Source organism: Choloepus didactylus, chromosome 3, assembly GCF_015220235.1.
Source record: "Choloepus didactylus isolate mChoDid1 chromosome 3, mChoDid1.pri, whole genome shotgun sequence".
Classification (NCBI taxonomy): Eukaryota; Metazoa; Chordata; class Mammalia; order Pilosa; family Megalonychidae; genus Choloepus; species Choloepus didactylus.
In genome coordinates this window covers 141,871,695-141,897,357 of record NC_051309.1, presented here as the reverse complement: position 1 = coordinate 141,897,357, position 25,663 = coordinate 141,871,695, and positions in this window count along the sequence as shown.

Sequence of the window (25,663 nt, the reverse complement as noted above, 5' to 3'; positions counted from 1 at the left end):
ATGAGGTGCAGCCCACTGGCTTCTTAATGTGGTATAAGTGATGCGAGAGAACCAGAGAACAAAAGAATTTCCTCTGATTCTTCATTATGGCAGGCCCCGTGTGGCAGGCTCTGTGTGGTTCCCAAACAGGACCATTGGCAGCCCTTCACCTATGTTGGGGTCTGATCAGAGATTCCTCGTAAACTAATGGCAGTGGATGGTTGATGCAAATCCCTTCAGCTCCCGTGAGAGCGGTTCATCAAAATTCTGCCCAAGTTTTAGAGTGTGCTGGTTAATGGCCACTTGAGATAAAGTGTTACCAAGAATAAGAGAGCCTAAAGCTTAATGTGTTATCCCTCCCCTTCACAATCCACAAAATAAACTTGCTTGATTGACAGGCTCCCTTCTCAAAGCAGAAAGAATAGCAGCATGTTTCTCACAGGCTTGGAAATGACACTGCATTCTAGATGGCTTCTATCTCAACTCTGAAGGCACAGAGTGAGGTTTTAAAGCAAAGACCATTTATTCTGATCTTGGTGGTTTCGTTAAGGGGATTTCATTTCTTACAGCTGAGATTATTAACCACTTACCGAGGTTTAAGTAGTAGTTTAGAAATCTGTGAGTTTCATATGAAATTTTATATTAATGAACTTACCTTAATTAATCATTGCCTTTTTCACTGCTGTATCATTTACAGTATGTTCCTAAAAAGCACTTTTTCAAGCCTAATCTTATTAAGCTTAAGAACTAGTTAATATTTCATTAGTTATTAGTAATTTTGCTTTATGATTTCTTCAATCCTTTTAATTCTTAAAAACTTACAAAAGTTGAGGAAGAAAGAAGATGGCAGCACAGAGAGGAGTGGAAGTTAGTTTCCCTGGCACAACTAATAAACAACCAGGAACAGCTAGTAAATAATCTGGAATAACTGCTGGGGAACAAACGTGACTATCCACACGTCATACACCAACCTGGATTGGGAGGAATGCCTGAGATCACGGCATAAAATGTGAAAGTAAAGACTGTGGCCCCACACGGAGAGCCCCTCCCCCATGGCAGCCTGAACTGCAAAACTTCAGTGTGATAGAGAGTGGCACTCTCTGAACAAGCAAATATACCTCACTCCAGCTCCAACTGGGGTTTTGATTAACAAATGTTGGCTGCTCAATACAAGCTACAAATCCCCAACAAGCAGACAGAGGCTTTTAGTGATGACTGACCTTAAAGAGCCAGAGGACTTCTCTGTGCCTGGAAGGGGAGCCCAGAGGACTGGGTGCTATCTCTGGCCAAAGGGTGAAACTGGGGGAACCACGAACTGGCCCTGAAGAGGGTCTTTCCTTCCTTTTTTCTCTCTCTCAACCTAAGCAGCTCAGTGAAAGCTGGAGCCATTTTCAGTTCACAGCTCTCTGACCCAGACAAGGGTGGAGATAGCAGAGTCAGAGATACAAAGAGCCTATTTAAATGCAAATGAAAACTCCCTAGGGGGTGTATCTTCCCTAAGAGGGAGGAGGTGGCACCCAGCCCTACTACTGGCCTCCCATTCAGAACCAGGCCCCAGAGTCTGGGGGAAAACAGCCAAAACAGAAACTTAGAACTAAGGGGACTACACCTCCTTATACCAGTGAGGAGCTACAGGCTGACAGGTGCCACCTGCTGGGCAAGTTAGGAAAAGCACAGTGGCTTGAGGCCTCACAGGGTATGTCAATCTTCTAAGATACACCCTCAGGTAGACCTGATACTGAATATTGCCCCCTTCTGAGATCTGAGCCCATTCTGGTCTGGGAAACCAGATGCCTAGACAACAGAAAACTATAACCTACACCAAGAAAAACAAAGTTATGACCCAGTTACAGGAACAAACTTACACTTCAACTGAGACACAGGAATTGAAACAACTAATGCTAAATCAATTCAAAAAGTTTAGGGAAGATATGGCAAAAGAGATGAAGTGTATAATGAAAACACTGGGCAAATATAAGGTAGAAATCGAAAGTTCAAAAAAACAACTGGCAGAATCTATGGAAATGAAAGGCCAACACAAGAGATGAAAGACACAATGGAGACATACAACAGCAGATCTCAAGAGGCAGAAGAAAACACTCAGAAACTGGAGAACAAGACACCTAAAATCCTACACACAAAAGAACAGGTAGGGAAAAGAATGGAAAAATATAAGCAACGTCTCAGGGAACTGAATGTCAACATGAAATGCATGAATGTACATGTCATGAGTGTCCCAGAAGGAGAAGAGAAGGGAAAAGGGGCAGAAGCAATAATAGAGGAAATAATCAACAAAAATTTCCCATCTCTTATGAAAGACATAAAATTACAGATCCCAAGAAGTGCAGTTTACCCCAAACAGAATAGATCTGAATAGCCCTATGCCAAGACACTTAATCAGATTATCAAATGTCAAAGACAAAGAGGGAATCCCAAAAGCAGCAAGAGAAAAGCAATCCATCACATACAAAGGAAGCTTGTTAAGACTATGTGCAGATTTCTCAGTAGAAGCCATGGAGGCAAGAAGGAAGTAGTGTGATAAATTTAGGATACTGAAAGAGAATAACCGCCAACCAAGAGTACCATATATGGCAAAACTGTCCTTCAAATATGAGGGAGAGCTTAAAATATTTTCTGACAAATAGGCAATGACAGAGTTTGTGAACAAAATACCTGTGCTACAGGAAATACTAAAGGGACCACTACAGACAGATAAGAAAAGACAGAAGTGAGAGGCTTGGAACACAGTCTTGGGTATGGTAGCACAGCAATGTAAGTACACTGAACAAAGATGACTATGAGTATGGTTGAAAGAATAAGGTTAGGAGCATATGGGATATCAGAAGGAAAGAGGAAAAATAAAGACTGGGACTGTATAATTCAGTGAAACCTAGAGTGCTCAACAATTGTGATAAATATACAAATACGTTTTTACATGAGGGAGAACAAATGAATGTGAACCTTGCAAGATGTTAAAAATAGGGTGATTTGGGGGGAAAAATACAATCAATGCAAACTAGAGACTATAATTAGCAGAAACATTGTATTATGCTTCCTTTAATGTAACAAAGACAATATACCAAAGCTAAATGCATATAAGAGGGGGACATAAAGGAGGGGTATGGGGCTCTTGGCATTGATGATGTTGTCTGACTCTTTATTCTAGTTTAATGCTGTCTTTCCTTTTGTTGCTTCCTAGCTGTCATGTTTTATTTGTTTGTTTTTTCTTTATTTCTTTTTTCTTTTCCTTTTGTCTCTCTACCTTCTTTGACTCTTCCTCCTTCTTTGTGGAAGAAATGGAGATAGATGTCCTTATATAGATAGTGGTGAGGGTGCTGAATAGATAAATACGTGACTGTTTACTTAGGATGGAATGTATTGGGTGTGAACAAAACCATCTTGAAAAAAATGGATTGATGAAGAAAACTTGACACTATATTGAGTGAAATAAGTCAGACACATAAGGACAAATATTACAGGGTCTCACTGATATGAACTAAATATAATATTTAAACTCATAGACATGAAATATAAGTAACCAGGATATAGAATAAGGCTAAAGAATGGGGAGTGGTTGCTTATTATGAGCAGAATGTTTAACTAGGCTGAACTTAAATGTTTGAAAATGGACAGAGGTGACAGTAGCACTTTGTGAGAATAGCTAACAGTGCTGTATGGTCTGTGAATGTGGTGGAAAGGGGAAGCTCAGAGTCATGCATGTCACCAGAAGGAAAGTGAGAGGTTAAAAGATGGGAATATATAAAACAGCAAATCCTGTGGTGGGCAATGTCCATGATTAACTGTACAAATATTAGAAATCTCTTTCATGAACCAGAACAAATGCACGACATGAAGTTAATAATAGAGGGGCATATAGGGAGAAAAGTATACCTATTGCAAACTATATACTACAGTTAGTAGTATTTTAACATTCTTTCATCAAAAGTAACAAATGTACTATACCAACACTATAAATCAATAATGGAGTGGGGGTGGTCGGGGGGGTATGGGAAGATGTTTCCTTTTTTTTTTTTTTTTTTTTTTTGGTCTTTATTTCTTTTCTGGAGTAATGAAAGTGTTCTAAAAATTCAAAAAAAATAATTGTTTCTGTGATGGATGATGGATGCATAGCTGTATGATGGTACAATGGGCAATTGATTGTATACTTTGGATCTTTGGATAATTGTATGGAATGTGAACAATCTCAATTAAAAAAATAAAAAAAAACTTATGAAACTTGAGCTCATAAAGGCATAAAAGATAATGGTATCTTGTTATCCCTATACCTCAGATTGAATATTTCAGTCCATTATGTGAGGTTGCGTATGTTTTGTACTGTACAAGAATACCCACATTGGGGGAGAAATTCAAATTAAGTCAAAGTAATTCAGATTAAATTTATTCACATAAACGTGTGTGTGTATATAATGACTTTTTTTACATATGGCAGTAAATGTCTTGTTCAAACAAAATTAATATATTTCAAGGAGTTGAAATACTGTGAGGAGGGGATATTGCATCAGCAAGCAAGAGTCCTGAATGTTGGTGAACGAGTTCTGGACTCTACAACTTAGACACAAACTAAAGGAAGGAAGAAAGAAGAGTAAAATTCTCTTCATGCTTTAGAATCAAGCCTTTAAGGAAAAATTATCATTTTTCACATTTTACAGGTAAAGAAACAAAAGTTGTGCCAATTAGAAGTTGCTATTGAGGCCTGGGAATGGATTTGATGGTGGGATGTAGATTTTTGATTATCATGTTATGCACTTTTGTGCTGGGATGTTTTTGTGCGGGGAGGGGAGATTATCAGGTACATGCAAACTTATAAAATTTAAAAAAATTATGCATGTATAAATAACCTACTTGCTGAGTAGCTAGTTTGAGAGCACCTGTCCACAGTGGGGCATGAGCACCTGTATGTTTAAAATGCTCCAAACCTGGATCTCAGGAGCACAGAAGCCAGGAACAATTACTACCAGCAATGATGAGTTACTACAAGTTTTTGTGATCTGATCTATGTTTTAATAATATTTTTCCCAACAATTTGCTGTAAAGGAAAGAAGCATGGGGAATGGAGAACACTTAGGAAAATTCTGCAGTAGTTTAGGGATTGATTTTTTAATATCAAATGAAGAGTTACAGTTATCAAAAGTAAGTGTATAAATACAGCCTGGTCAACATTTGACTACTACACATGCTTGCTGGAATAGAGGCACATAAAGTTTGAATAGCATAAAAACTGCTGAAACAAAAATCCTATAAGCTAGAGAAGCAAAATTTCTACAAGCCAGACAATGTTTCTATTCTCTGATATATGTGATTTAAAAGTCAGGTTGGTATGGTGAAATGAGCACAAAGAATGAAGTCAACAGACTTGACTTCAAACCCTAGCTCTTCAATTTATTGACTATCTAAACTTGGATAGGATAATGAACCTCTCTAAGTCATAGATCCTCCTCTAGAAAATGGGAGTTGTACCTATCACTGAAACTACGTATCTCTTCCACCAGCCATACACTTAGGGATCGTGGAGTGATTTAAACATAAACAAAAGCCAACCTGACGCACAGAATCTTAGGAGATTTACAGTCATGAACCTTGGATTGACATAATGGAATCTATGCCTGGGTAGTTCCCACCAGACTCACAAAAGAGACAATCTGACCTGGACATATGAAGGAGCCTCCCTAAAAAACAACAGTTTCTCCTTCAGGATCAAATATTCAGTTCCAGATGCGTCCGTGAGGACCATTCTCTCCATAGCCAGAAAACATATCAACCTCCTATTTGTTGTTTCCTTTCCAGTTATGCATTTTTTCTTTCTTTATGCAGTCTCCCACTCGTGACCCTTTGCCAATGCCCTTTATCCTCACTGCTTGTATACCCTCTCTCCTAACCAAAGCAAATTCAGTGTAATGACTGCCTCTATATCCCACTCATCCCTTGGGCAAGTCCTTCTTCTCTTTATTACATGTTTATTATAGCCTTCTGCACGCTGAAATTCACTCAACATTTTCTGTTCATTTCTGATGCCTCATTCTTCCAGAGACATCTACCTTAAAGGTTGTTGTAAAAGTCACAGACAAAATGTATATAAAGCACCTAGCACATGGGAGGTATTTGACAACTGCCATTTATTAATTTTAGGTTCAAATCCTGACTCTACCCCTTAGAAACTATAGGGAAAGTTTCTTTCACTGTTTGGCTTCAGTTTCTTCATCTGTAAACTACACAAAATAATAACTACTTGAACAGTTCTTATGAGGATGAAGTAATAAACTAAGGTATTATATATGATCATGCCACTCACATACAAATGGGCTCAATAAGCATTAATTTTCTTCTTCCTAATTTCACCCCTCCAAAGAAAAGCATAATGCTATGTGACATGCCTATTGAATTCTGGAAGGCGTGAAAAGGAAGAGAGGGACTGATATGAAGGTCGCCTCTAGAGCCAAACTGTCTGGGTTAAACTTCAGCTCTCCAAGCTCTCCTGCTTTGGGCAAGTAACTTAGCACCTCTGTGTTTCAATTTCATCATCAGTACCTACCTCATCGGTGAGTAAGAATTAAACCAGATGATACTTATGAAGTGCTTAGATCAGGACCTGGCACTTGATAGGTGCTCAATGAATGTTCACTATTATTATTTTGTTTGACAACTCTTCCTCAGACTTTAGACTATGGCAAAAAGAGTCAATAGTATGCATGGTCCCTAGAGGAAATATTTCTTGTGCTTTTCCCAATTGTTGTGGGTAAAAACAGTCAGCTGTGGGATTCTTAGGTTCATCTAGTTTCAGAGCTGAACTGAATACATATTTAATATCTCTTTAGACACAAATATCATAATTCTTGATCAAAACTCTTTCAACAACATCTCCCCAAAACTCCTGAATACTGGATGAAAATGAAAAGTAAATAATCTTGCAACCATGAAAAAGACACTTAATGGCATTGCCTTTGAAAATTTGCTACAATCACCCAACCTGGGTTTTTTTGCTGTTAAAAGAGAAAAAATATTTTTAATTGCAGAGTTTTCAAAATAATAACTTCAAGACAAATATAACTGCTAAGTAACTGGCGGCTCTGCATAGCCCAAAAACCAGAAAAGAGTTTCCAAACTTTGAGATGGAGAACACAGCCTGATCTGTGTGAATGTGCCTTTGCATGCACATGCATGCACATATATTATTTGCCTCTGTGTCCCTGGAAAAGATGGAAATGGTCTGAAATCAAGCAAAACAGATGGCTGAGTGGGCCTTGTGAATCTCAGATATTTCAAGAAAGTTAAGAAGTCATTGCAGCATTTTTTTTTAAGAAGTGAAAGCTGTGAGAATTTTTTTAAGTTTATAAGCTTTATCCTATCTACCTCTATGCCGCTTAGAATATTCACATATGAGATCATCGAAGGTTAGAACTCTGAGGAAGTCTTAAAATCTAAATGAAATAGTGCAAGAGCTTCTGTTCAGGATACTCTTCCTTATAAACCAGAAATATGGTGGTGCTCCAAAATAATTGGCTACAGATGCACCTCGCATTACACTCTTAGTTATGTTTCTGAAAGAGTTTTGTAAAGCATTAAGAGAAATAAGCTTATACCCACTTGCTGTTGTCTGAAATGAATTTTATGTCTAAGTCTTCTATAAAGCAATGAATCCTGTGTGAACATTTTTATATTACATTATATATAGGAATATACATTGTTTCATAAATATAAATAATTGCTATGCTTTATGTGGAGAACTGCCCTGTATATATGTGTTAGAAGGAACACACCATGTGAGAAACATACTAACACTACCAGCCTCACCTCCCTTGAAAATATCCTATATGCAAACAACAGATCAATCTTCTTAACTTGTTACTTGGTAATGATTTCCAACTGCCATTGGGTGTCTTTCAAAAGCTTATCCCCAAATCTCTAAGAGCTTGAACATACCTTGTCATCCAGCTTGATCTTTTGCTCCTTTGATCTTTTCTGCCTGGAATTTTGCCAAATCTATCAATTCCTATCTTCATCCCAAGCATCCTTTGTGGTCCTGCTCACACATTCTCCTTGAAGTCTTCTTTGACGCACATTGCCAATATGCCCATCCTGCCACACACAGAAACTTTTCCCTTCCATGAATACCTAACAGTGTTTATTAACCCTCATTTGACTTCTCTTCTATTCTCCCTCATGGAATAGGTTAATTTTTCCAAGTCTTAACCATCCATCCAGGTTGATAATATTTTGAAGGTGGTAACATATATCCTTTCAGAGTACCCACCCCAGTGCCTTAAATAAAGCCTGCACTCACTGCTATTTGAGGATTGTTGAACTGCCCACACACTCTATGTACAGTGCTGCACTGGATGCACTAGATAAGTAAGACCCAGGCTCTATCTGAAGTCGCTTATAATCTGTTGGGAAAAGAGGAAGACTCAGGTATATACATAAGGCAGGCTGTGATAAGGACAATAAGGAGAACATGAATAAAATACCACAAGGGGAGGAGACGTGGGGACAGACACAAACTAGATGGCTTGCAGTAGTAAAGGATCAAAAAAGGCTTTGTGCTGAAGGTGGTCTTTTGGAATGGATCCTAGAAGGGCATTTGAATTTGCACAGGCCGTAAAGGAGGGCATTCGAGAAACAGACACGCTGGACTGAGAACAGGATTCCTGGTTGAATACCCCTATTTTGGTGGGAACAGAGCAATGAGCAATAGTACACAGAAAGTGATAAACCCAAGCTTTAGGCCATGTTTTGAGGACATTCAAGCCAGGCTAAGAATGTACAAAGAGATAACTCATGTTCCTCTAAATTCTCCGCTTTGAGGTTTCAAAACCCCATGTTGCAAGCTAGCTGGGTTCAGAAAGAGATTTTTGTTTTGATTGGTAACACTGGGCTTTTAATACTGGAGTTACACTGTGCCTGAATATCTAAATTAAATGAAAAGCAAAGCCTACAATAACCAAACTCGGGCACTCACATTGTTATGCCTCAAAGCCAATAAATCAGCACAAATCAGCATAGTGGGACTGGGCTCCCTACCAAACAGTGAATTGCACCTGAATCTTTCTTGGGGGAAAAAAAAAAAAAGAGTAAGCTTTCAGTTACCCCCATTTGCCAGGAGGACAGAGGAGTCATAACTGTGTAAATCTGTCTGCTCAATGTCTGGTGTATCCCTGCAAGTAGTTAGATAATTAATTGATACTTTTCTCATCATTTTTAACAATTGGCTCATTTCTAAGAGGAGGCAATAACATATTAGGCTGAAATAAATGTCTTATCCAGTAAGACAAATATCTAGTTTTCATTCCATACCTTGTATTATAGATGACAACTTATATTCATCATGCTTCACTTAGAGGCAGAGAAAGAGAATTAGAAATATATCCAATTTTTTGTGTATAGTTTTAAATCACACAAAGAGAAAAAGTGCAACAGTAAATGCTTAAAGCAAGGACCCAAATTTTCTGAAACTAGTATATGCATCTCAAACTAGAAATTTTAGATTTCTAAAAATTATTTAGAAATCCACATTTTTAAAATGGAAAAAAGTATCTTTTTGGTCACTGAATGCATTTTTCTACCAGTGAAGAATATTTCTTCTCAGTATATTTTTCTGTGCTTGGTGTAAGTGTGTCCGCCACTACTGAAGAAACTTTTATTTCCTTCCAATATTCTTTGTTGTTCTGAATGTTTTTCTGATATTCAAACTAAGCCTTTCTTTTCTCTTACCTTATTTCGGAATATGTGTTCTAACGATGCCAAGTCACAGAGGCCCACATTCTAATTGCTGAGATGTGAAGTTGTTGTTGAGTTTTCTTTTTTTTTTTTTTAATCCATTAGCCACATTCTCTTTCAGCAGTAAAGGAACAGATGTTGAGCTTCTAATAAGGAAAAGCATGAATCCCACAGGAAAAAAATTACCTCCCTGGTTCTCAAATGCAATATCAGAACAGAGGAAAGTCTCTGATATTTGACTAAATTTCGCTTAGAAAATGAAAATCCTATAGTCTATTCTGTGTATATTTGCTAATGCTTTAGTCTAAAATAAACCAGCAAGGCCTTCTTAAGGTAGAAATATATGATCTCCCAGCTGCAATGATGAAATGTGCTTCATAGCAAATGTTGGAATTTCTCTTCTGTGATTAGTTTACAGTGCTTATAAGCCTGAACTTATTACTATATATAGAGTAGGGTGGAATATAGAAGTGCATAATCATTCCCAAATCATAAGGAGTATTCTCAGTTCGTGCCATACCATAGAAAAATAAAGTTTAAAGTGCAATCAGGTGCTTTGATAGGAAACCTCAGTTCTTTGATTACTTTTGGAGAGGTATATGCATTAAAGTCAAATCTTCACTTGATGTTAAGTCCCAGATTTTTTCAATTAAAAAAACAGCTTTTATAGAGCATTAAAATCAAATAGATGAGCAGTTAAATGCTTTTGTGCTTTGTAACTCTGTCCTCCTGGTGCGTCTTCAGATGAATATAGGAATAATTGCATCCCACATTTTGAAATTGCCTAGAAATTGCCTAGAATTATGGATATTAGATCATTTCAAGATAGGGGTGTACAGGCCCAAGTAAGAGGTCAGAAAATCCATGTTTCACGCCCTTAATAGTTAGATCTGATCTTTGCTTACCCCAGCAATTAACATAATAAGTTGTATAGGGCTAATGTGCAATAAATTTGTGTTAAATGACCTAATAAATGTCAGGCCCATTGTTGCCACAGACAAGTTATTGTGACCCACCTCTGAACTTCTGTTCATGCACATCAATTCCACACTCTTCAACACAACTTCATTTCTTGATTAATAATTATAGCTAATAATGATTATATCCTTTCAGTGTTTTAGTGCTATAAGCATGTTGACTCATTTAATCTTCACAGTCCTATGACTGTTGTACAATTACTATCCCTATTCTACAGATATAAAAAAGCAGAGGCAGAGGGAGGCTAACTTTCCCAAGATTACCCAGGAGTCAGTGGCAGAAACAGGATCTAAACCAAGGTATGCTATTTCCACTGCCCATTATTTTAAGTACTACTAGCCTAATCCCTATACTCTCCTACACTTTCCTAATCACCCTCTCCCCATAAGAGTGGTTCTCAAATTTGAGTGTGTATCAGAATAACCTGGAGAGCTTGTCAAAAACCCAGACTACTGGGAGTCTCAGAGTTTCTGATAAAGAAGATCTGGGATGGGACTGGAAATTTTGCATTTCTAACAATTTCACGGTTGATGTGGCTGCTGCTGCCCTGAGACTCTCATTTTATCAACCACTGTTCTACAGCATCCTATCAATGTCTGTAGAATGTGCACTTAACCACTGGCATCCACTAGGATTGAAGGCTATGCACTTGTATCAACGAAATTCACCTATTCATAAATTTAAAGAAAAAAGTTCATTTCTCTCAGGCATGGCCACCCAGGGCAGCTCACCTCAGGATTACCATTCAGGATACAGAATTCTATTTTGTGACACTTCTTCAGCATTCCCTAGTATGTTATTTTCTACATGATCAAAGCCAGGACTTGGCTTCATGCAAGTTCTATCCAGTGGGAATGAGAAAGTACACTCAAGGAATTAAAGTCCAAATCCAGAAGCAAATCATAGAGTTTCTGCTCCCAGGCCACAAAAACTGCAAAGGAAATTTTAAAAATTTCATTATACTATACAAAAGGAACATGGAGAAAATAGATGTGGGGGTCAAAATGCAATCCCTCCTACAAATACACTGCCTTATATTTTTCCATTGCCCCTTCTATATCCATGACCTGCCTTCCTAACTATGTTAGATAGTACTTATACACTGTATATTCTCATATAGTATGGAGTAGTTGAGCATTAAACATAGTAGCAACTCAACAAACATGATGAATCAAATTATCCAGTGTAAGTTACTTAACTTACCTATAATTGTGGAATAATAAAACTATCATATATTATCTTTATGAGCTCTTGGGTGGTGTGAGACAATGCACTAAACACTTACTTAAATCATTTATTTAATCCTCACAAAAATTATAAAAATAGATATTCTTTTATCCCCATTTTTCAGATAAGGATATGAAACCATATAAAGATTAACTGACTGGTCCCAATCACACATATATCAACTGGCAGGACCACGTTTTGGACATAGGAAGATCTGACTCCAAATCATTGTTTTTAATGACTTCTGGATCTTAAAACATTAAATGGTATATTGTTTAATATATGGACTGAGCCACCTTTCAAAGATTAGGAAGTTATTCATGGCATTAATATTTAGTTTGATGATAACCTCCCAAGAGATTATCGCATGGGGTTCTAGGACTTAGCTGAGTTGACTTGGAGACAACTAATCCACTTATCCTCAAGCCTGGGTGACCACCAGAATTATCTGGGGAACTTATGAAACCTACCACTATCTGGCCTCACCCAAGACCAATAAATTAGCATTTCTGCAGGAAAACACAAGCATCAATATACTACATAGGTTTTAAATGTATTTATCTTATCAATGAAGTATATTCAACCAGTGGGTGAAGGTAGTGCTGACCCAGGGAACAGCTGGTAAAGGCCTAGATGCCAAGCCCATATCTGGAAGGTGAGCTTAAGTCCCCATCATCCTAAACCCCAGCATATTATTGCAGTATTATTCACAAAAGTTGGATGCAACTCAATTGCCCATCAACTGATGAATAAATAAATTAAATGTGGTATACACATACAATGGAATATTATTCAGCTTTAAAAAGGGATGAAGTCCTGATACATGTGACAATTTAGATGAACATTAAATAAGCCAGGTATAAAAAGACAAATATTGTATAATCTCAATGATTTGAAACAATTAGAATAAGCAAACTCATAGAGTCAGACTCTAGAATATAAATTACCAGGGGATGGGGTGGAGATAGCGAATGGGAAGTTAAAGCTTAAAAGGTACAGAGTTTCTGTTTGGAATGATGGAAATATTTTTTAATGGTGATGGTGATACAACATTGGGAATGTAACCTAAGCACTGAAATAAATATCTGAATGTGATTAAAAAAGGAAATGTTAGATTGTATATATGGTAACAATAAAAATTCTTTTAAAAATCCATGTAACTATGCTACACAAACAGTGAACCATTAGTTAAACCATTGACTGCACAGTCACTAGTACAATTATAAAAAATTCTATCAATTGTAACAAATATTCCACACCAATGTAAGATGTTCATAATAGGGTAGTATATGGGAATCCTGTATGATTGTTTTGTAAATGCACAATTTCCCTCATAAAAGAAAAAAAAGTCAATTGAAAACAACCACTGACATTTACATAAACTCAAGATACTTTTCAGCATACATTCCTTGGTTAAGTTTTCTTTTAATGAGTGGTACTCTATAACCTTGTCTCTATGCTGTGACACAACTCCTAGAAAATTCTTTTAGTACACTATTTAATGAAAATGCTTTTGGATGGGCACCAAGATAGACTTTATTTGGAATTCCTCAGGATGAGAATAAGCACAATCAAGTTCCAATATTTTTTCTGTGCTTTAAGCCTCTTTGTGATCCACAAGGATTTTTCAAAACCTTCCAACAACTGCAACTCAGATCATGTTTAAATTTTCATCTCTTTTAAGTCATCTATTGCTCTCAAGAGAAGAATTTTTCTAGAAGAAAAAAGCATTAATGATGAAATATAAATTCTGAATTTTATCTAAACTTTGATGTTTGCTCTGTAGCAGAGACTATTAAATGTTCTCGTACAGCCATGCTGCCCTTCTTCCTCAGTGATAGAACCTCTGAATATTAGCTGGGAACGTGAACGCACACACACAAAAGACTGCTTTGCCCATTCTCCATTGAAGCTATATGTGGCCCTGTGACTAGGTTCTGGCCAATGGAATGTAGGCAGAAGCAATCTGTGGAACTCCTGGGAAATAACCTTAACAAGGGAGCAAGCCTTTTTCCTTTCCTTTCCTCCTTCCTGATGCCTGAATGAGGAGACATTGACTGGAGCTCCAACAGTCATCTCAGAAAAAGAAATAGACACCGCATGTTGAGGATGGCAGGGCAATGAACAACAGAGACCCCGGAGTTGTCATACCTGCCCAGGACTGCTTATGTTTACATTACTATTATTTTTTGTCATTTTTGTCACCTGCAACTGGACCTAATCCCAATTCAATAAAAAGTCATAAATGGTTTATCAAATTCTGGAAAGCATTTAAACATTTAAAAGCAATAGTTTAAAACTGATATTTTATGATTAAAACTGATATTTTATTATATTTTATGTCTGCTCTTCCCTTGAGCTGTAAGAGGGAGAGGAAAGGTGAAATATACAGCTCTCATAGAGGGAAATGTTAGAGTTTGGAAATCATTTAATGTATGAAAAAATTGTTGCTGGGTGACCGTTGTCTGAAAGCTTGCTGAGGTGCATTGTCATCTAGAGAAAAATGCAAGTAGGAGTAACGTTTCATGAGTTTACCCCTTAATGAAGATGCTGCATTATTTTTAAATGGCCAGCTCTGGGTAAACATGCAAGAAAACAACATTTTTTTCCATGTAAGGTTAGACAGCTTTTCTTTGCAAGCAGCCACCTTCTCCAGATGGAGGAGCAGGAGCTGGCGCAGGACTGTTAATGGGCAGCTGCCTCATCGTTAGCCTGGTTCCAGGCATGCAGCGCTGCCTCCGAGACTCCAGGAGCAGCTGCCACCAAATGCAGTTTTAGCTTGTGACACCTGCCAGAGACTGAGTCACTTGGGGAAAAGGGGTTCAGGTGCCACTGGTCCTTTTGATGGGGGAGGCCCAAGCTGAATCTGGTGGCAGTCTTGGGTCACATGTACTGAATGTGCTGAAGTGGGAGCTGAGGGGAGACGCACGCTGGAGTTCTTCACGACAGCAAAGAGTGAGAACAGTCAGACCCAGGACCAATCAAAGAGCAGCAGTGGACTGCTGTCCTCGGATCAACTGCTGCTTCCATGGCCAAGAGTTTCAGATGCTGGTGGAAAAATCACTCATCCTCACTCTCCCCTTCTACCAAACCTTCCTAACAGCTCTTTCCAGCTCTGATTTTCAAATATTTCTCCCCCAAAATGCAGCTAAAACCTCCAACTGATTACAAAGGGAGACATTTGTCATTTTTAATGGTTTCTGGAACTGGGAATAAAGTCGATCCTATTAGATGGGAAAAGAAGTGGTGGAGGAAGTCAAAGGCCAAGACTTTCTGAAGCAAAAGATTCTAATGGGATTATTAGAACCTGAAAGTGGGACTATGACCTGAGAATACAGGCTTGAGCTCACCCTCCCTTTTCTCCTTCATTTCATTTATTCAACTGCTGGCTTTGACCTGTGGAGGTTTGTATGACCCCACCCAACAGCAGCCTTACTAACGATGAGCCATCGTAGTTTGAATCAGTCCTCCTTGCTGATCATCATGTACCTGAAGCCTCAAATTTTACTCTGGCCCATAGAGGTGAAAGGCAACACGTTATTGTGTCTATTTCTTTATAGTGGCAAAGGTACCCAGAATCAAAGCAAGGAGACGTTGCCCATTGGGTGAATGCAGGTCTTTTCCTGGGTTTATAATGTTTCAGGCTGCGACGTGGGAGGAGAACAAAGTGCAGGCGCCCAGCAGTACTTCCAGCAAAGCTACTGTTGTCTTCCACCAAGCAGCAGTATTTGCAGGATTGTAATTATTATTATTTCCTCTTTTAAAAGGCCAGTTCAAAAATCCCGAATAATAATTTACCTCACAAGAATTTGCTCATTATGTCGTTATTCCATCTCTTCTGCTCTTTCAAAACCTTATTTTTGTGGGTAGGCATGAAATAATCTCCCAGAGTTTCTGCAGCAGGCCTTTTTCTATTCATGTGATTGCAAACAGAAACCCCTTATTCAAGAAGGAAAAGGTTATTAAACCGAGTGAAGGTTTTTCTATATTAAAATAGAAAGTTAGAAAAGAACCGTGACTGCAATCATAACTGTGAGGCACGATGCAAGAGGTGTGAGACAAGCACAGCTCTAGCTTGGCCTGTCCAAACTGGCACATTACCAGCAGTAAATTTAAAAGTCGATTTGTTAGCAATCTTATTTGCAATGTGTTTGACTACTTTTTAATAACTGCTTATTGTTTTGCTTTTTTTTTTTTTTTTTTTGAGGTGTCCAGGCTTGTTTTCTAAATGAAATTCAAGTTATTAAAAACTTGAGTGGATATATTCTCAGACACTCATTTGGTGAGCTATCTTAATACCCAAGCAATGGTTTGAAAGTGCATCTGACACTGAAATATGAAGTAGCTCCACACTTATGCATTCTTCTTTTACTGACTAGTATAACTAATTTAAGTTCACTTAGCATTGTTTTGGGAGAAGGAGTTGATGCTGATCATATTGCAAAAGAAAATCCTATAATTTTTGCTCTTCTGTCTGTCATCTTTCCAAGGAAGTTACTTGTTGCTCCCAATTTTAGGTCACGATCTGAACAACTTTCTTTTATAAAACATAGTTAGCCAAATTATAATCCAGAAATTTTAATGATTCACTCTCTCAGCCCTCTCCTGATGCATTCCAATTGCCTTTGTGACTACAAGACACAGAAATTGCCAGCCAGAACTCTGAGCACATAACGGGTATTGCTAGGAAATAAAGCAGAAAAGCATATTAAGCCATCTTATTGGGAGTTATCAAAAAACAAAATGAACTAATTATTATTTCCTTTCTTTTCCCAATGATTTGCAATTCCTGGATGAGACCTGAATAATACTGAAAGATTTCAAGGCCACTCTTTAGAAAGTGACCTTTTGCTTTCCCCATTTCATTTGCCCTAAGTGTTAATTGACTTTGGAAAAGCAGTATATTATCTTTTTAGAAAAAAGAAAAGGATAGACCTGATTTGTGAACACCAGCATCCTACAGCATCAAAGCATTGTTTAAATCATCTCACAGCAGAGCTGAGAACAACTATCTGGGAGAGTGAGAGAACAGATCTAAAAAAGAAAGGGAGAAAAAAAAAAAAAAAGGCAAAACAGTATCCGAATGAAAGAATGCCACTGCCATCTAAAGGGAGAAGTGATAGCAGCCAACTACCAACAGGCAGGGACATGATTTTAATTATCATTCTCATTGCCACTAATTTTCTTATTCATTTGGTGTCCAGCAGTCACCTTTACTCACTCTTTGTTCTAACTTAAGCATTGATTTTGCAAGGACAGATGGGTGTGGGAGTTCATGAAATGTGGTTCTCTCCTAGCAAAACACTTCCCTGACAGGTACACAAGAGTTGGCATGGCCATGTAATTGTGTTGAACGACTCTGCTTTTGGCACTTAACGGAGCACACATAGGTTTTCCTGAGATGTATTTACCCAGAGCCAGTGTACCTATTTCCTTCCAGACCCTTACAACATTTTTCCTTTGCAACATAATTTCCCTTACAGCATAAAAAATATTTCCTTTCTTCTTTTTGCCCTCCACCTAAGTTCTAAAGATGTTTAACATATATTCTATGAAAACAGCCTAGAAAATTCTGAATACAAGAGCTATAAATATGAACAGAAAAAAAATTAACTGGGGGGCATTATTAGGCTTATAGGGGTTAAGATATGAAGAAGATAAAGGGGTTGATGTTTCCTGTTAATATTCAGGCCAGGTACAGCAGAAAAACAGAAATTATCATGGTAAGTTTTCAATTGCTTTGAACATACGTTGTTTAATTTAGATTGTATGTTACAGTTCCCATGGAACAAAACTAGTTCCTAAAAGTATTTTACCCCTTGGAATGGAAAGTAGGTTGTTTCTGTGTTAGCAGTCTTGAGGAAAAGACTTCATGTGAATTATAATAGCAATCCCTATATTTTAACATTATTATCATTACTTAGTAGTTATTTAAAATGTGATTTCTGACTTTTAGCCAAAAAGTGTTATTTCTTCCCACTGTGCCTTTGAAATTCTTTTTTAAAATGGATCCAATTTTACTTAAGTTTTACCAACATTGTTTCAACAAAGATTATTTTACCTATCGTATGAGTCTTGTTAGTATTATAATTGAATCAATAATTTAATGTTTCCTATCAATAGACTAAAGAAGGGTAATAGCACCAACCAATACCTAGTTATTTAGAATTACTACTTATTTGAGATTCAGGAAACATGGAGTCTGCAAGTATTAACCAGTTTTATAGTACAGGAAAGCAATACTTCATTTCTATAGGCCTCAACTTCCTCATTTAAAAAAAGGTAAGAACTGAACTAAATGACCTTTAATATCTCTTTTCACTCTAAGAGTCCAAGATCCTAATTATATTATGATATTGCCATTTTTTTTAAATTAGATACAACCTAAAATAAAACAGTAAACAAATATGAGTAAATATATGAATGGAGTAGATTCAACGTTTTGCCCAAGGTGGTCTTCTGATTAAGAAATCAGTTATAATTAATTACTATGGTAATTTGAAGAGATCTTTATAAATGAAAATTGATGATGTTGATATGGATAAGATATAAACTTTGTTGTCCTGAATCTAAAATATTATCTTCATTTCTGATTCTTCATTTTATCATAATGAGTCTAGATATGGATTTTCATTTATTCATCCTTCTCCTATGGATTCATTAGGCTTCTGTGATTTGAGTATTGCTATCCTTTATCAATTGTGGAAAAATTCACAGCCTTTTTTTCTTGAAATATTTTATCTCCTGTATTCTCTGTGTTCTCTCCTTCTGGAACTCTGATTAGACACATGCTTTACTTTCTCAGGTGGAATTCTATGCTCCTAACTTCTCTTTCATGTTTCCCATATGTTTGTCTCTTGGCACTTCATTCTGGATACTTTCTTCAGATAAGTCTTCCAATTCATTAGTTTTCTCTTGTTCTGCCCAGTTAAACCTGTTCACTGAGCTTTCAATTTTTAAAAAATTATTTTCCAATTCTCGAAGTTCTAACTTTTTCATATCAATTTGGTCATTTTTAATTATCTCTCTCCTTATTCATTTTTAAATACCATACTTTGTTTCCATAAACATATTAAACATAATCATTTTATAGTCTCTGTATAATAATGTCCTATCTGAATGCTTTTTTTAAATTTGCTACTGCCATCTGCTGTTTCTGCTAGCTCTTGCTCTCTTCTCTTGTTTCCTTGTATTCTTTGGGTTTGGGGCTGTGGGTTCACATTCCTTAGGATATCCGTGGGAATTGTTTGAGAACCGGTTTGAAGAAGAGTTATCCAGAGAGCATTTGCTTTCTTCTTCCACATTCCTAAAACATACAAGTCTCAGAGTACTGCAAACCTTGTGGTTTGTAGCTACAAATTCTAAAGAGAGACCTTTTTCCTTCAAGCCAATGTCAAACTTTAAGATAAGTGATTTCCCTTGCTGTTATGGGGGCAGAAAAGCAGGGAGTATTGTTTCTAGTTTTTATTGTGTCCTTATCCTGAGGGTAAAGAGATTTGGAGTTCCATTTTCTAGGGGACCCATTTTTAAGTCTCTACAGTTAGCAGACCCTAGGTGTTTACTCCCATTTCCCATGCCCTATGGGGACAGAAAAACTAAAAATCAGGTCACTGGATTTGAGTACCTCATAGTGAAAGCTGGCCTCATCACTCCACTTTTCTGAGTTTCCAATTTAACTTAGGTTTTGACCTCTGAGAATTTCTTTATTCCTTGCCAGAAAACCAATTGTATGATAATATGTGAGATGAATACATATATATATATATAAAATTCCAAAATTTTCAGTTGTTTTTAGCCAGAAGATCTGTCAAAGAATCTAGACTGGCTTTCTGTTGGAAACAGAAGTCCTTTTACAATGAATCTAAACATCAATCTATGCTTGTACTGTGTTCCCTACAGCGTGAGATACTGAATACTTGGCTTCTTGCTACATATTACTTAATGATTTGACTGGTCTTTTTAAATAAATCTTATGCTGTCACTTTCCCATTCAAACCCTTTCTATCAGCCCCTTGCATCAGGACAAAATTCAATCTCCCTAACACATCCTACAAATAAGCTTAGAGGTGTGAATAATGTCCATCTCTGTAGTGTTATCATCAACACCTTTATCATTACCACCATCATTCAACCCTACTGAATCACACTCCATATTCCTGTTCTTGAGTTCTTTGCAAGACCACTCTTCTCTTTCTAGTCACCCTTCAAGTTTTAGCTGATCTGTCACCTACTCCAGGAAGCCTTCCCTGAGACCCAAATCAGGTTGAGTGGTGCCCTTTCTTGTTCCTCAACAGTGCCTTACCCCTCATCCCCCCACCCCAGATCTGGTCACACTGTCATACAACTACCAGCTTATACTTCAGTATACAACACTGTAATGCTGGCTTTATAAAAGCAGGTATCATATTTGTTCTATTAAATTATATATTTAGCACTTAGCACAATCGCATGCATATAGTATGCAAACATTTTTATATAAAAATGAAGTATCATTCTGCTATTTCCTAATCGTAAATGAAAATGTCATTGTGTCTGGATATTTCTAAAGAATTGTGCCTTAAATTGTTGAGTAATAATACAAAGGTATAAGAATATGTATTCACTTGAAGAACACACTTATTTCAGAACCTTATTTTTATCCTCTTGAAAAACGGTCCTTTAAATACAAAGTCTGAAGCTCTGCTCATGCTGTTGCCAGGAGGGCACCAAGTCATAAAAGCTTTTGGGACTCTATCCCTATTGTCTATGAAGAATGATTTAATTTCATTATAATTCCTGCTGCATTGAAAGGAATCAAAGTAAAAGACTCATCAGAAGGTCTCCTTAACTGAAATCTTTGGAGGTTGTGGGTCATTTGACATTTACTAAAACAACAGCTAAAATGATCAGAGGTAGACAGACCTAATCTGGCCTGTGTCTAACCAAAGGGTAAAGTGCAGCGTGATGTGCTTTTAAGTTGCATAAATATTGATTCTCTCCCTTCTGCCTCCTCTGATGCCTGAGTCACTGGTTTTGTTTTTCTGTTTCTAGTCCACTGCCTTCGGGAGCCATACAAGGCCCATTTTGTCATCAGCATTAACCTTAAAGCTTGACTTAGACAGCAGTGCACACATGCTACAAAATTATCTACCATCTAAATTATTTCAGGCTGAAATTGCAGCAGCCACTATGATTTTTCTATATACAGAAGTAATTATCCATCTTTGTTTTGATAAAATCAGAGCAAAGTGTAGGTTTCAGGACATGATATAATTCAGCACAGTGGACATTGTATTTTGTGGCAAATCAAGTGAGATAGATTGCATATTTCCTATACTAGTCTCAAAAATCTAACAGGAAACTAGACTGAATTTAAAAATCATGAAGTCTGAATGTTGAAAAGCCATAATATTATCAGTGACTTGTGTGGTCCCTGGTAACTCTTGTGTCTTTTACTAGCGAACTCTTTAGAAATACTATGGAAGTAGAAAAACGTAAGAAAAACAACTTCTTTAATATTTTTGTTCATTATTTATGACCTATAAAGAATTGATTGAACTCTTGATTCCAATTCAGGATTCTTATTGTAATATTTCTATAGCTAAATTAGATAGTCAGTCTTTTCCAGGATCTTGGGCCTGGTAATAATTTATGATAAAGGTAATTACAAAAGCTGTGAAATGCCTTTTGTAAAGGAGGAATAAAGCTCTTCTTTCTCACTTTCTGAATTTAAGCACTAACTTCCTCTCTTTTCTTTGCAGATGATATTCTCAGTGCATTATTATTGTATTGGTATTGCACAGCAACCTAATGGATTCACTAGTAGTAATGGGGGTTTCAGTCTAAACCAAAAATCAAGTAAATAAGTGGTTTAAGTGTCTTTCCTGGGATCACCAGTGACAGAGAAGTCAGGGACTAATCTAATATCCAAGCATTCTCTTTCCCATTCCTCAGTTTTTTCCAATATTTGTTCAGACTCCCATTAAGGCATAATAGAGCTTTGTTTTGTTTTGTGGTTGGTTGTTTTGTCTTGTTTTACTTTTAGAAGTAACATACTATTGTATGATCACTGCTTTCTGGAAGGTACTTGTATTCATGTCAAAAAAGGATCTCTGATACAAGACCCAGAAATCTCTTTAACAGGAATCCTGCTTTCCTCTGAGGGAAGTGGACTGTGGGAAAACATACTTAGAGCTATAAGAAACAATTGTTGAAGTGGGTAACGACCTGGATCAGATATTGAAGCCAAAGGTGCTTGAGTGGCAGCAGCACCAAACGGAGGGAAGTGACTTGTGGCCTGTCATAAGGATCAGCATTAGTATTGATTTTGGTTACTTTGCTGACCTGAAAGAAGGAAAATGTACTAAGGTGGTGGAAATGTGCTGATGATACAGAGTGGAGAAATCCAGTCGATACAAGATAGGAAAGCAATAAAAGTAACAATGACTTAGGTTGGCTAGAATTATGGGATGATAAGTGTTTTATACCATTCAGTTTTTGGGACTTCTCAAATGAAGTTAATTTAAAAACAAATACATAAGAAAATAAGCTGAATCTTGGATGGGACATAGTTTCCAAATTGTTTTCCCCAGATGTTCGATGTGGGGTTATCTTTTAGTTTTCTAAATATTTAGGAAGAGGACATTGTAATGTCGTATATAATTTCATGCAAAGATCCAAATGAAAGAAGAAACCAGTAGTATTGGGATATATTACTCCTCTGTGCCAGTTTGAATGTATTGTGTCCCCCAAATGCCATTATCTTTGTGGTCTTGTGTGGGGCAGACATTTTTGGTGTTGGTTAGATTTGCTTGGAGTGTGCCCCACCCAGCTGTGGGAGATAATTTTGATGAGATGTTCCCATGAGGCGTGGCCCCGCCCATTCGGGGTGGGCCTTGATCAGTGGAGCTATATAAATGAGCTGACTCAAAGAGGAAAGGGAGCGCAGCTGTGAGTGATGTTTTGAAGAAGAGCAAGCTTGCTAGAGAGGAATGTCCTGGGAGAAAGCCATTTTGAAACCAGAACTTTGGAGCAGACACCAGCCACGTGCCTTCCCAGCTAACAGAGGTTTTCCGGACACCATTTGCCATCCTCCAGTGAAAGTACCTGATTACTGATGTGTTACCTTGGACACTTTATGGCCTTAAGACTGTAACTGTATAGCCAAATAAACCCCCATTTTATAAAAGCCAATCCATCTCTGGTGTTTTGCATTCTGCAGCATTAGCAAACTAGAACAGATTTTGGTACCAGAGAAGTGGGGTGCTTTTGCTGCTGAGTCTGCAAATACCAAACATGTTGGAACGGCTTTTTAAGTGGATAAGGGGAAGACTCTGGAAGAATTGTGAGGAGCTTGATAGAAAAGGCCAAAACTGCTTTAAAGAGACTGTTTGTGGAAATGTGGACTCTAAAGATACTTCTGATGAGGACTTGAACAGAAATGATGAATGTGTTGTAAACTGGAAGAAAGGCGATCCTTGTTTTAAAGTGGCAGAGAATTTGGCAAAATTGAGTCCTGGTGTCAGATGGAAGGAAGAATCTGGAAGCAACAACCTGGAATACTTAGCTGAGGAGATCTCCAGACTATGTGTGGAGGACATATCCTGGCTTCTCCTTGCAGCTTATAGTAAAATGCGAGCAGAGAGAGATAAACTTAGAACTGAACTCTTGGGTTCAAAGAAACCAGAAGTTGATGGCTTGGAAAATTACAGGCTTCCAGGGGGCGGAATCCCAGAAGCTACAGCCCAACATGAGGATGTAACTAAACATGGAACCCAGCCGCCATTTCAGTACAAGCCAAGATTGGAAAAGGAGTTAAGCAGAAAGGATTTGTGGAAAGTCCTATTGTCTGATGGCTTTGACCCCTGCATGCTTCATGCAAAGCCAACAGAATTTTTGCGAGATCTTTATACACAGAGCCATTGCCGGTCTGGACTGGAGGAGACAGACAAGGAAAAAATTAAAGGAAAAATCTCTTCAAAGACAGAGCCATGGAGGTTGAGGTCTGGAGTCAGGAGGTCTCGGGCTGGGAGAGCGGAGCAGCCCACATGCATGGAAAGGGTGAGTTTGCCCTGGAGGTCGAGGGCGGGCTTTCCACCTCGATGCTCTGGAAGAGTTTTGCCACCCGAGGTCCCAAAGAGGGTGGAGCACATTCCCAGGGAATTGGGGAGAGCCTGGCTGCCACCACACTGTTCGGAAGGGGTTGAGCGTGTGCCCCGGAGATGGAAGGGAATCCGGGAGCAGCCCCGATGTTTGAGGAGGGTGGGGCCGAGAAGGTGGTCTCCCCAATGTGTGGGTTTGTTGGAGCACTCACCTAAGCGTTTGGAGAGGAAAGGGCTGCCGAAAAGGCCCTTAGGAAGGGTTAGGCTCCCGCTGTCTCAAGCCCCAAGGATGCAACGTTGTTTTGTTAATGACTCTCAGACTTTGAAATCTAATGGAGTTTGTCCTGCAGGTTTTAGGAACTGTTTTGCTCCTGTTAACCCTGTTTTCCTTACTGTTTCTCCTTATGGCAATGGAAATGTTCATCCTATGAATGTCTCTCTTTTGTATATTGGAAGCACATAACTTGTTCTAGGTTCACAGATCCACAGCTAGAGGGGAATTATGCCTTAGAACTGACCAAGCCTAAACTGATTTTGATGGGATTTTGTACTTAACTTTTGTTACTGAAATGATTTAAGTTTTTGTGATATTGTGATGAAATGAATGTATTTTGTATTTAGAAAGATAATGTCATTTTGGGTTCCAGGGGGTGGAATGTGCCAGTTTGAATGTATTGTGTCCCCCAAATGCCATTATCTTTGTGGTCTTGTGTGGGGCAGACATTTTTGGTGTTGGTTAGATTTGCTTGGAGTGTGCCCCACCCAGCTGTGGGAGATAATTTTGATGAGATGTTCCCATGAGGCGTGGCCCCGCCCATTCGGGGTGGGCCTTGATCAGTGGAGCTATATAAATGAGCTGACTCAAAGAGGAAAGGGAGCGCAGCTGTGAGTGATGTTTTGAAGAAGAGCAAGCTTGCTAGAGAGGAATGTCCTGGGAGAAAGCCATTTTGAAACCAGAACTTTGGAGCAGACACCAGCCACGTGCCTTCCCAGCTAACAGAGGTTTTCCGGACACCATTTGCCATCCTCCAGTGAAAGTACCTGATTACTGATGTGTTACCTTGGACACTTTATGGCCTTAAGACTGTAACTGTATAGCCAAATAAACCCCCATTTTATAAAAGCCAATCCATCTCTGGTGTTTTGCATTCTGCAGCATTAGCAAACTAGAACATCCTCTATGAGAGAAATAAAAGAAACTATGAAGAAATTTGGATATTGAGACTGGCAAGCTAAAAGATTAATTCTTTAGGGTGATAAAACTGTTACTATGCATCTATTTAACATGCAGTCCCTTGGAAAGTATTCCTGCTGACAGAAAGCATAATGGAGGTGAAGAGAATTTCAGCTTTTATCAAATTTATGTATTTAAATTTAAAAGCAGTGACAAAAGATTTCAACAGAGAAGTAGACGACAACCTCGGATGTTCTTATTTCTAGAGTGGGATTCAGATAACTGAAGAAAAGTTGAAGGTGCCGAAGGAAATAGGAAATAAACACGGGTTAGTAGGTTAAGGGTGGGTAAATTTGTGTCCAGTGGTCTCTGATGTTGACATCTACAGCTCGGCAGTGATTGGCAAGTGGATTAGCCCCTGTACATGTCTTTGGAGTCAGTGCTGTTGCAGAGCTGTTTCTTCATAACTGCCCAATCATCAGAGCTGTCTCGC